The sequence below is a fragment of the Pan paniscus genome, chromosome 1, assembly GCF_029289425.2.
Source record: "Pan paniscus chromosome 1, NHGRI_mPanPan1-v2.0_pri, whole genome shotgun sequence".
Classification (NCBI taxonomy): Eukaryota; Metazoa; Chordata; class Mammalia; order Primates; family Hominidae; genus Pan; species Pan paniscus.
The window spans coordinates 198,987,254-198,999,963 of record NC_073249.2 but is presented as its reverse complement, the minus strand read 5'-3'; positions in this window follow the sequence as shown (position 1 = coordinate 198,999,963).

Genomic DNA, 12,710 nt, shown 5'->3' with positions numbered 1-12,710 from the left:
TGCATACAGAATCTTATTTGCGGTAAGTATACTGTGTTTGTGAGACTTGCATGTGGCTTTGAGATGAAGATGCCAGCTAGGTTCCAGATCCTTGGGTCAAGTGCAGACTCGGAGGAGGAGCAACCTTCCGAAGAACAGAAATTCATAACATCAGCTGTGCAAAGAGTTGAGTTCCCCACAGGGTCTGTAAAAATGAGTGTCCTCATCAGGACAATACCTTCCTCTCGTTTTAGTGAAGATGGTACTGTTGGTAGTGGTGAACAATCACTAAGCACCTGCCTACCTACCTACCATGTATCCATTTACAGCACGTCATCTAGTTCTCATAGCCCCAGGAGGAATTCTGTTTTTATCCCCATTTTATAGATGAGAAAACTGAGACTGAGACTAAACAAACTTCCCTATGAGCCCCCTGTACTGAAGACAGGATTGAAACTCTAGTCTGAATCCAGAGTTTAAGGTGGGGACATGCTTGGTCCATAGGTGGCACACCCTTTAGTTTTTGTATTTTTAGTGGAGACGGGGTTTCACCATGTTGGCCGGGCTGGTCTCGAACTTCGGACCTCAGGTGATCCAACTGCCTTGGCCTCCCAGAGTGCTGGGATTACAGGCGTGAGCCACCGAGTCTGGCCTGTTTTGTAGTTCTTTAAAAGATGTCCAAACTGAACAACTTACTGGAAGTGTGTTAAAGTATGTTAGATATAGCTGAGATAAAGTCCTTCCTGATGAGAAGGTTATGCCATGCATTTTTTTTTTCTTTTTCTTTTTTTTTTTTTTTTGAGACAGAGTCTTGCTCTGTCACCCAGGCTGGAGCACAGTGGCACGGTCTCGACTCACTGCAACCTCCGCCTCCCAGGTTCAAGCAATTCTCCTGCCTCGGCCTCCTAAGTACCTGGGATTACAGGTACGCACCACCACATCTGGCTAATTTTTGTATTTTTAGTAGAGGTGGGGTTTCACTGTATTGGCCAGGCTGGTCTTAAACTCCTGACCTCGTGATCCACCTGCGTCGGCCTCCCAAAGTGCTGGGATTACAGACGTGAGCCACTGAGCCACCATGCATTCTTGCTTTCAGAATCTGAGTTGCAGAGTGAAACTTGGATTGGCATTTCAAAGAAGGCACAACAGAATATACATACCTGCAAGGATTTTTTTTTTTTTTTGAGACAAAAGTCTCACTGTGTCCCCCAGGCTGAAGTGCAGTGGTGCGATCTCGGCTCACTGCAACCTCCGCTTCCTGGTTCAAGCGATTCTCCTGCCTCAACCTCCCAAGTAGCTGGGACTACAGGCACCAGCCACCATGCCCAGCTAATTTTTGTGTTTTTAGTAGAGGTGGGGTTTTGCCATGTTGGCCAGGCTGGTCTCAAACTCCTGACCTCAGGTGATCTGCCTGCCTCAGCCTCCCAAAGTGCTGGGATTACAGGCGTGAGCCACGGCCCCCGGCTGATATTTCATGTACTTTAAGGGCCCAGTTAAGCGGAAGCAGAACTGGGGAGGCATGTATGTGTGGAAACCTGGCTTAGCTGGCGCCATACTTCTGATTCCAATTATGTTTTAGGTGCCCTCAGAGATAAGCACTCCAAGATGGGGCTCAACTGCCTCTTACCCTAATTAGCTCTGGATGACAATACAGATGGATGAGCCCCTTCTGTTCACTACCAGGATCAGCAGTGGCCTCATACTCATGTGAGCACAGTGCTGCTGAGGGACACAGCCTGTCCCTATCTTGGGACACAGGCCCAGCCCGGATGAGAATTGACTGCTGGTTTCCCCGAAATCCTGTGCCCACTGATGGGCCACCTGCTAAGAAGGGAAGGTAGACCCATGTTCCCCTCCCCAGGGTGGGAGACGGTGGTAAATCCTGTGGAGAAAGACATCTACTGACTGAACAGCCCGTTCCCCAGGGGATCCTGGCCCAGGATCAGCTGTTTGATGACCGTTTGCCTAAAATATGCTCACTACTAAATATAGGTCAGAATTTCAGAGTCAAAAGAGACCTGGGAGGTTCTGTCTAGACCCTTCATTTTGCAAATGAGCAAACTATGGCAGTGAGGACTTGCTTCATTCAACTTGGATGGATCAGACGTCTATGACTTGGGCCTATGGAAGTGCACCACCCCTGCTACCCCAGCTACTACAAGAGGCTCACCTAGAGGGAGACAGCCATGCACTCAGATGCTGTCTAGACCCTTGACAGCTCGAGTGGAAGGATGGAGCCGGCGAGAATAGCAATAGGAATTTATTACCTGAGGCATGTGGACCATGGTTTTCCCAGCAGAGGGGCCACCATGAGAGGGGTGTGGAAAGAGGACATGGGATGGGGGTGGCTGGTGAGTGGGAGCGGGGAGGAGAGCCTACCCTGTAAGCTTTGCTAGGGAATTACCAGGAAGGCACTGAAGGATATTTTTCTTAAAAAAAAAAAAAAAAAAAAAAAAGACATGCTCAGGTAGATATTTTGGAAAATGCAGAGAAACTGACATCACACACACCCTCACCTAGAGCAGGGGAGGCTTCCTTGGGAAGGTCTCAGCCCGGGCAGTGAATGGTCAGGTTCAGATGATAGAAAATCCATGGGGTAGCAGGTGAATAAGGGGGTCCCTGGCCTCTCATGAATCTCTCCACGCAGGGAGACAAGCAGGTGTTCTAGTGCTCTCTTTCTCACAGCTTAGCAGATCTAGAGAAAAGTCCAGGTGTTTCAAGAAGACTGAAGATGGCTGGGCTCAGTGGCTCACACCTGTAATGCCAGCACTTTGGGAGGCCAAGGCGGGCGGATCACCTGAGGTTAGGAGTTCGAGACTAGCCTGGCCAACATGGCGAAACCCCCATCTCTACTAAAAATACAAAAATTACCCAGGCATGGTGGCGCACACCTGTAATGCCAGCTACTCGGGAGGCAGAGGTTGCAGTGAGCAAGATCGTGCCACTGCACTCCAGCCTGGGTGACACTGCGAGACTCTATCACAAAAAAAAAAAAAAAAAAAAAAAGACTGAAGAGAGTTCTCCGTTAGTTCTGCCTGTGGGAGGGGAGGGGGGGCTTCAAAGAGCATGACATTGGATGTCTCCACATGGTGGAGGGGAGGGTGCTCCACGCAGGGGCTACTGTGGGAGCACAGATGGGGCAGAGTGGACTAAAGTCTGGCATATGCTGGGGTGGAGGGAAGGTCCTTGAATGCCTGTGGAGTTTGGATGTTCTCTGTGGAGAGGGAATAAAACCATTGCCTGTTCCCTGGAGGGAATTGGATGCTGAAGCTTCTACCTTTAACAGGGGCATGGGTGCAGTTCCAGCCTCTGCCAGCAGGCTGGGCCCTGTGCCCACTTTTGAAAGACCTTCAGGGCTGTGAGGCATGAGATGAGAGAGGGAGGGAAGATAATCTGGCTCACTGCCGGGCACTTTATGTGACTTACCTCCTTAATTCCCCCGGGCACAGCCCTGAGAGGAGGTTGGCAGTGTCCACATTTTACAGATGGGGAACTTGAGGCTCAGGGTACACAGACCCAGGTCACAGCCCTGGCAAGCCATGCAGTGGGGATTCTAGCCCGGCCCTGAGGTTTTGGAGCAGGGACGGTGCAGGGGAGTCTCCAGCCCAGGCTCCTCCCCTGCTCTTTCCACATCTGTGACAGGCTCTGGATTTTGTTCCCTGAGTTTTTTTCCTTCTCGAGTTCCTGTCCCCTCTGTCTCTATCTCTGTCCCCTTTGTGGTATGTGGGGCTTCAAATACTACTCAGTCTCAACAGCTGTGCCAGGTTGGGCCTGGGCAGCTCCCCATAGAGGCTGGCGCCCATAGCCAGGGGCAGGGTTACCAGCAGGAAGTGCACCCCTGAGCCCCTCACCGCGGCTCCCAGCCTGCCTGCCTCGGCGGCCCCCACATCCCCGCCTCCCCCATCAAGGCACCTGCTCCCACTGTGCCCCATCCTGTTGGCGGCAGTCCTCCCTCTCCTTTGGGTCACTGGCAGCAGCATCCAGACTCACCATTACTGTCCTCTCCTTCATGGAAAATTAAGCAAACCCTCTTGATTCCACTCCCCGCCAGCTGCCCCAGCCGCCCTCCCATTTCTCTGCTCCACTTTCTGTCCCTAGTTCCTCTCCTCCATTTGCTGTTGAACCTACTCCAGGCAGGCTCTTCCCCCAACACTCGCTCCCTCCACAGTTGGTCATGTTTGCTTCTCTGCGGCCCCTCATTTCCCTCTGAGTGAGAGCCAGCCTCACCCTGCCCTGCACGCCGTCACCCTCCCATCACCTCTCTGCTTCCCCTTGCTCGCTCCCCTATAGCCCATGGGCTTCTGGCTGCTCCTTCCACCCTCAGGGCACATGCCTGCCCTGCCCCTGTGGCTGGGTCTCTCTCCCAGGCATCAGCAGGGCTCCCTCGCTCCCTGTCCCTACGTTGAGAAAGAGAAAAGCAGGCCCTGACCTCCTGGAGCCCAGCGGGGCTTCGGTATTCTCCAGCTGAACCTAAATGACTTCACAGGACATCAGCAACAGACAAACCACCTGGGACCACGATGGATCACGACACAAACAGGGCCACTCCACAGTCATGTCTGAGCACAAATAAAACATGAACATTGTCCAAGCCACAAAAAGGACCAATCATCCCTGCAGTGGGTGTTGACTTGTAGGCCCTAAAACATTCATCCAGGACCTCAGAATGTCACAGTTGAAGTAGGATCTTTGCAAGTGTAATTAAGGTAAGGATCTTCAGATGAGATCGTCCTGCATTAGGATGGGCCCTAATCCAGGAATGACCTAATAGGAGACAGAAAAGGAGGCCGGGAGTGGTGGCTCACGCCTGTAATCCCAGCACTTTCGGAGGCCAAGGTGGGTGGATCACGAGGTCAGGAGTTTGAGACCAGCCTGGCCAACATGGTGAAACCCTGTCTCTACTAAAGATACAAAACAATTAGCCGGGCATGGTGGTGGGCGCCTGTAATCCCAACTACTTGGGACGCTGACGCAAGAGAATTGCTTGAACCCAGGAGGCAGAGGTTGTAGTGAGCCAAGATCACACCACTGCATTCCAGCCTGGGCGACAGGGAAGACTCCATCTCAAAAAAAAAAACAAAACAAAACAAAAAACAAACAAAAACTGGAAAAGGAGAAGACGGGGACACAGAAGGAAAGGCCATGGGAAGATGTGGAGGTTAGAATGATCTGTCTACAAGCCAAGGAGCACGAGGATTGCCTCAGAGCTTTCAGAAGGAACCAACCCTACAACACTTTGATTTCTGGCCTCCAGAACTGTGAGAGGATACATTTATGTTGCTTTAACCTGCCAAGTTTGTAGTCATTTGTTACAGCGGACCCAGAAACGAATACAATCCCCCTGTCCTGGCTCATAGGAGACGCTGTTGCTTCTTACAGATCACAGCTCTAGCTTTGGTCTAGTCTTGCCTCCCTCTAGATAAAATATATTAATGTCCTCAGCCATAGAAATACCCTTGCTTCTGCACAGCATCCAATCCAGAGTGAAGCCCTGCTTTCTTTTTTCTTTCTTTGAGATGGAGTCTCACTGTCACCCAGGCTGAAGTACAGTGGCATGATCTCAGCCCACTGCAACCTCCACCTCTCAGGTTCCAGTAGTTCTCTTGCCTCAGCCTCTAGAGTAGCTGGGATTACAGGCACGCACCCCCATGCCTAGCTACTTTTTGTATTTTTATTAGAGATGGTGTTTTACCATGTTGGTCAGGCTGGTCTTGAACTTCTGACCTCAAGTGATCCACCCTCCTCAACCTCCCAAAGTGCTGGGATTACAGGCGTGAGCCACCATGCCCGGCCCGAAGCCCTGCTTTCTTAAGCACTCAAAAGTCATCTAACCCAAATCCTGTAAATCCTTTCTAACACAGCTTACTGAGTTGCCCCACAGTTTCCCATGGCATGTGCTATCCCTATGATAGCACATAGTCACGAACCCAACTTACTCAGATGCCCCTGTGTTCCTAGGAGTCTGTGGCTGGAGGGCATTGACAACGTCTTGGCCCCAAGGCTAACATCTCAGTGAGGCCAACCCTCCTCACTCCCAACCCCTTATCCCCGACCTCCCACTTGCTCCACTGTTCCCACAGCACCATCCCCTCTACCACACACCACCCTACGGTGGTATCGTTTACTTATTGACTGCATATTGTTTATGGTCTGCCTTTCCCCTCCCCTCACTTGAGTGTAAGCTCCACTAGGGGCAGGGGCTGTTGTCTGTTTTGATTCCCAGTGTATTCAAAATGGCTGGAACAGCCTAGCACATCGCTGGCACGCCATAAAAATTTGTTGAATGAATGAATCAATGTTGGGACAGGAGCAAACCAAGGAAGTGCCTAACCAGCCTGGCCACCAGAAGGCTTCGCTGGAAAAGGGCTGTCAGGGCTGGGATCTGAGGGATAAATAAAGGTTATCCAGGCACAAGAGTGCGGAGGAGAGGCCGGGCGCGGTGGCTCACACCTGTATCCCAGCACTTTGGGAGGCCGAGGTGGGTGGATCACTTGAGGTCAGAAATTCAAGACCACCCTGGCCAACATGGTGAAACCCCGCCTCTACTAAAAATACAAAAAATAAATAAGAAAGAGTGGGAGGAGTATTCCAGCCATGTGCAAAAGGCTGGGGAAGCGAGGAGGTGTTTCAGGATTGAGGAAATGCAAGTGCTTTGATGTGGCCGGAGAGAATGTTCTGGAAAAGGAAGGCAAGCGATGAGGCTGGAATGTTGTCAGAGGCCAGGACACGAAGGACCACGTCATCAGGAGCTCAGACTTCACCTGAGGGCCATGGGGAGTCCTGGAAGTGTTGAAGCAGGAGGTGACATGTCAGCACTGCATTTAGGAAGAGCAGAGGGGCTGGACATCGTGGCTCACACCTGTATCCCAGCACTTTGGGAGGTCGAGGCAGGAGGATCGCTTGAATCCAGGAGTTTGAGACCAGCCTGGGCAACCTGGCAAAACCCATCTCTACCAAAAATACAAAAATTAACCAGTCTAATAACCCAGTCTCTAAATAAATAAATATACAAATAAATAAATATATATGTATTTTTTGTTTTAATAATAATTGTAATTTCCAATATGTTGGGCAAGGAGATCAGAGAGGAAAATCATATTAATTTGATATTTGTGGAAGAATTTGTGCAAATCGTATTTAGTGCCACCACAATGTGAGGATGAAATTTTTTTTTTAAGGAAGAGCAGATGGGAGGGAGGGGACAGTCCCGGGGAGGTGAGGCTGGAGGTGGGAAGACTAGCAGTGAGATGGTCTCAGGGCAAGACAATGTGGCCTGGACCACGCTGGAGAGTCTAGGGAGAAGGAAGAAGACCCAGGGTGCCTCTGGGGACTCTGGCTGGGCATCCAGGGTTTAGAGGTGTCATTCACTGTGGAGGGGAACACAGGAGAGGGGCAGGTTATGGGGAAGGTGCTGAGATTGAGGCCCTTTATGCCGTAGAAATCAGGGCAGATGTGTGCACACCTGGAGCTCAAGGCTGGCCTGGACACAGGCTTGGAAGCGGGACAGGGTGAGGCCACATCCCCCACATCGGGGAGGATGATTCTGAGGACTTCTACTTACAAAACTGTAAGAAGAGGGGCTCAGGTGGCAGGGTTTCAGGGAAGGGCAGAGGGTGGCCCACTCCCCACCTCCCCTCCTCTCTCTGTCCTCTGGGCAGTCTCTAGGTCTCCACTGGCCCCTGCAGCCCCCAGTGGCTGGAATCACTCCCTTGGAGAGAGACCTCTAAGCTCACTGCTCCAGGCTTCCTTAGAAAGCAGGGAGGAGGCCCCCCGCACAGATGGCTGCAGCAGTAGCCTCTCTGGAAGCCAGCACCCACCTGGAGGGGATGACAGCCTGGACCTGGGACTCAGGCCCTAGTTATTCTGGTAAGGCTCAGGACTGGGCCTGAGGCATGTCGCAGTTCACATGGTCCCAGCAGGGCTGCAAGCAAGTCCAGCACAGCCTGGTGGGCTCCTTTCCCCACACATGGCCCCTCAACAACCCCCACCTTGGACCCTGAGCAGAGCGAGAAGCACCTTGCCCAGACAGGAGAGATGAGCCCCTTCACCTAGACCCCACGGGCTTCGCCCCTCACTCCATTCTGCGTCCTACCTGCCTCTCTTCTCAGCCTTCCAGGCTGGGTTTCCATCTTCTCCTCTGAGCAACCTCACCAGCCTCCTAACTGCCCCTCCCTGCCCTGCCAAGCCATCTTCACACCTCGGTAGAGTCTTGCTAAAATGCAGTTCACACCACGTCACTTATTTGAATCAATCAAGAACCCTTCCCCAAAGAGCAGACTCCTTACTGAGGCCTCTGGGGTCCTGCATGCCTGGCTGCTCTCTGCCTCCTACTCGAAATCTCTTTCAGTTCCCCAGTATGCTCTCCTCTGTTCTTCCCTCTCGCTCTGTGTCCCACTCACCCTTGACACCCATGACTTCCTCTGGGCATGCTTCCCTAGTCCTCAAGCTGTGGAAAGAAGATCTGCTTGAGCAATCCTCACACCCTGTGTCCTCCCTGTGTGAGTGCTGGGAGGACACTCACCACTGTTTCCTGGCAACCCCACAATGTGCCCTAAACAGGCAGGCCAGCAGCATGGACAGAGTTGAATTGAAATGCATTAAGAAGCTCCTTCTTCCTTTCCTCTCCAGGTCCTTGGATCCTGCCCCATTAGGTGGGCAGGTATTATTACCCTCTGCTGTGGCTTGAATGTGTCCTCCAAATTTCAGGTGTTGGAAACTTAATCCCCAAATTCTTATGTTGATGGCATTTGGAAGTGGAGACTTCGGGAGGTATTTAGGATTAGATCAGGTCATCAGGGTGGGGCCCCCATGGTCACCCTGGTGGCTTTACGAGAAGAGGAAGAGACACCTGAGTTGACATGCTCTTCCCTCTCACCATGTGATGCCCTCTGCCATGTTATGATGCAGTGAGAAGGTCCTCACAAGCTGCAGCCCCTCAGCCTTGGACTTCCCAGCCTCCAAAACTGTAAGAAATAATTTTTTTTTTTTTTTGGAGACAGAGTTTCACTCTTGTTGCCCAGGCTGGAGTGCAATGGCACAATCTCAGCTCACTACAACCTCTGCCTCCTGGGTTCAAGCGATTTTCCTGCCTCAGCCTTCCGAGTAGCTGGGATTACAGGCATAAGCCATCACACACAGCTAATTTGTGTATTTTTGGTAGCGACGGGGTTTCACCATGTTGGCCAGGCTGGTCTCGAACTCCTGACCTCAGGTGATCCACCCGCCTTGGCCTCTTAAAGTGCTGGGATTACAGGCATGAGCCACCGTGCCTGGCCAGAAATAAATTTATTTTCTTTGTAAATTATCCAGTCAGCAGCATTCTATTACAGTAACAGGAAACAGACTAAGACACCCTCCTCTTCCTCCTAGCTAGAAGGAGCAACCAAAATCCAGAGGCTGTCCCTTCATCTGTGCTACCCACATGGTCTCAACCTTGAACCCAGTGACACAGTGGGGCCACCAAACTGAAGCCAGTCATGTTTCAACAAAATTCTCAAACCCTTAGGGCAAGTAAGAGCAGCAAGGAGATACAAGCAGGGAGTTCATATGGGGAGGGCTCCAGAGGCCCCATGAGAAAGGGAACTTCCCCAGGCCTTCCTGTTCTGAGGAGCACTGTGGGTGTGGGGTTCCACCCTGACTAAACCCTGGTTCAGTATTTTCCTGGCTGGGGGACTTCGGGCACACAGTTTAACCTCTCTAGGTGCAGTTTTTTCCTATATATAAAATGGAAAGAACCAGATAAACCTGCATTTCAGGGTTGCTGTGAACTTAATGAGCCAGCCAGTTACAGCTCCCCTTCCCAGAGTCCCAGGCCTTCCCATTGCCTCTGCATGTGTGAAGATTCAACTCTGGGCCGGGCGTGGTGGCTCATACCTGTAATCTCAGCATTTTCGGAGACTGAGGCAAGCGGATCACCTGAGGTCAGGAGTTCAAGACCAGCCTGACCAACATGGAGAAACCCCGTCTCTACTAGAGATACAAAATTAGCCAGGTGTGGTGGCGCATGCCTGTAATCGCAGCTACTCGGGAGGTTGAGGCAGTAGAATTGCTTGAATCTGGGAGGCAGAGGTGGTGGTGAGCCGAGATAGTACCACTGCACTCCAGCCTGGGCAACAACACTAAAACTCCGTCTCCAAAAAAAAAAAAAGGACTGCAAAACCATGGAACCAATGCTTCCAAATTTGCGGGGAACATTGTTTCAACCGGGAACTCAATACCAGCCAGACCACTGCTGAAGAATAAACAATGCTACACTTTGGGTTTAGGGTTAGAAGCAGTCTTTAAAAAAAAAATGTGGTAAAATACGCATAACATAAAATTTACCATCTTGGCCGGGTGTGGTGGTTCACCCCTGTAATCCCAGCACTTTGGGAGGCCGAGGCAGGCAGATCACCTGAGGTTAGGAATTCAAGACCAGCCTGGCCAACATGGCAAGACCCCGTCTCTACTAGAAATACACAAAGTAGCTGGGCATAGTGGCGGGTACCTGTAATCCCAGCTACTCGGGTGGCTGAGGCAGGAGGATTGCTTGAACACGGGAGGCAGAGGTAGCAGTGAGCCGAGATCGCATCACTGCACTCCAGCCTGGGTGACAGAGCAAGACTGTCTCAAAAAAAAAAAAAATTGCCATCTTAACAGTTAAAAAAAAATTCATGACACAGTCCTCAGGAGACCTTGAGAAATGTGCCCTTAATCTTTTTTTTTGTTTTTTTTTGAAACGGAGTCTCGCTCTGTTGCCCAGACTGGAGTGCAGTGGCGCGATCTCGGCTCACTGCAAGCTCCCCACCCCGGGTTCACGCCGTCCTCCTGCCTCAGCCTCCCGAGTAGCTGGGACTACAGGCGCCCGCCACCATGCCTGGCTAATTTTTTTGTATTTTTAGTAGAGATGGGGTTTCATGTGTTAGCCAGGATGGTCTCGATCTCCTGACCTCGTGATCTGCCCACCTCGGCCTCCCAAAGTGCTGGGATTACAGGCGTGAGCCACCGCGCCTGGCCCTTAATCATTTTTAAGTGTATAATTCAGTCGTGCTAAGTATGTTCACATTGTGCAAACAACCAATCTCTAGGACATTTGCATCTTGCAAAACTGAAACTCTTCACCCATTAAACAACAACTCCCAATTTCCCCGTTCCCCCAGTGGCTGGGGAAAAGCCACCCTTTGACTTTCTTCTTTTTTTTTTTTTGCTGAGACGGAGTTTTGCTCTGTCGCCTGGACTGGAGTGAAGTGGCTTGATCTCAGCCCACTGCGACCTCTGCCTCCCAGGTTCAAGAGATTCTCCTGCCTCAGCCTCCCAAGTAGCTGAGATTACAGGCACCCGCTACCATGCCCAGCTAATTTTTGTATTTTTAGTAGAGACCGAGTTTCACCATGTTGACCAGGCTGGTCTTGAACCCCTGACCTCAGGTGATCCACCCGCCTCAGCCTCCCAAAGTGTTGAGATTACAGGCGTGAGCCACTGCACCAGGCCTCCCTTTGACTTTCTATGAATTTCACGACTCTAGGTTCCTCATCTGAGTGGAATCATACAGTGTTTGTCATTTCGTGGTGGGCCTATTTCACTGAGCATAATGTCCAGAAGTTTCCTCCATATTGTGGCATGTGTCATAATTTTATACCTTTTTAAGGCTGAATAATATTCATTGTATGGGCCGGGCATGGTGGTTCATGCCTGTAATCCCAGCACTTTGGGAGGTTGAGGCTGGAGGATTGTTGGAGCCCAGGAGTTCAAGACCAGTCTGGGCAACATAGCAAAATTCCTTCTCTATAAAAAAAGGTTTAAAAATTACTGGGCATGGGCCGGGCATGGTGGCTCATGCCTGTAATCCCAGCACTTTGGGAGGCCGCAGCGGGTGGATCACGAGGTCAGGAGATCGAGACCATCCTGGCTAACACGGTGAAACCCCATCTCTACTAAAAAATACAAAAAATTAGCCGGGCATGGTGGCAGGCACCTGTAGTCCCAGCTACTCAGGAGGCTGAGGCAGGAGAATGGCATGAACCCAGGAGGCAGAGCTTGCAGTGAGCCGAGATCGCGCCACTGCACTCCAGCCTGGGCGACAGAGTGAGACTCTGTCTCAAAAAACAACAACAACAACAAAAAGAATTAGCTGGGCATGGTGGCATGCACCAGGCTTAGGTGGGAGGATCGCTTAAGCCTGGGAGGTTGAGGCTGCAGTGAGCTGTGATTGCACTACTGCACTCCAGCCTGGGTGACAGTGTTGCTGGATTTATAAGGAATCAGAGAGATCTATGGGGTTCAGGAGGATATTTGTTAATTATTTAGGTGCACCGGCCCAGTCAGATTAACATCCAAAGGACTGAGCCTTGAACAAAGAGTTAAGTTACCTTTTAAGCATTTCGTGGGGCGGGGGGAGATCTGTGCAGGCGGAAGCATACTACAGAAGTGAGAAACAAAGGCAGTTATTTAATCAATTGAGACATGTATTACATCATTTCTTATTTTTCAAGGAAAAACACGTTTTGTAACTTGAGTTTATCTGCCTAGTGACCTTGCAGCTGCACAGCTAGAGAAACAGGGTTGTCACAATGCCTGGGAAAGGGAGAGATAAGACTCACTAGCCACAGAAACACAGGCAGTTAATTTTTAAAGGACTCCAGCTCTTTCTCTTCCTCAGGGGGAACTGGGTTTTCTTACATACAACTGAGTTTCTGCTTACACACTCCTTAATTTCTTTTAATTAAGGGTTCTGCGTTGGTGTGGTGGCTCAT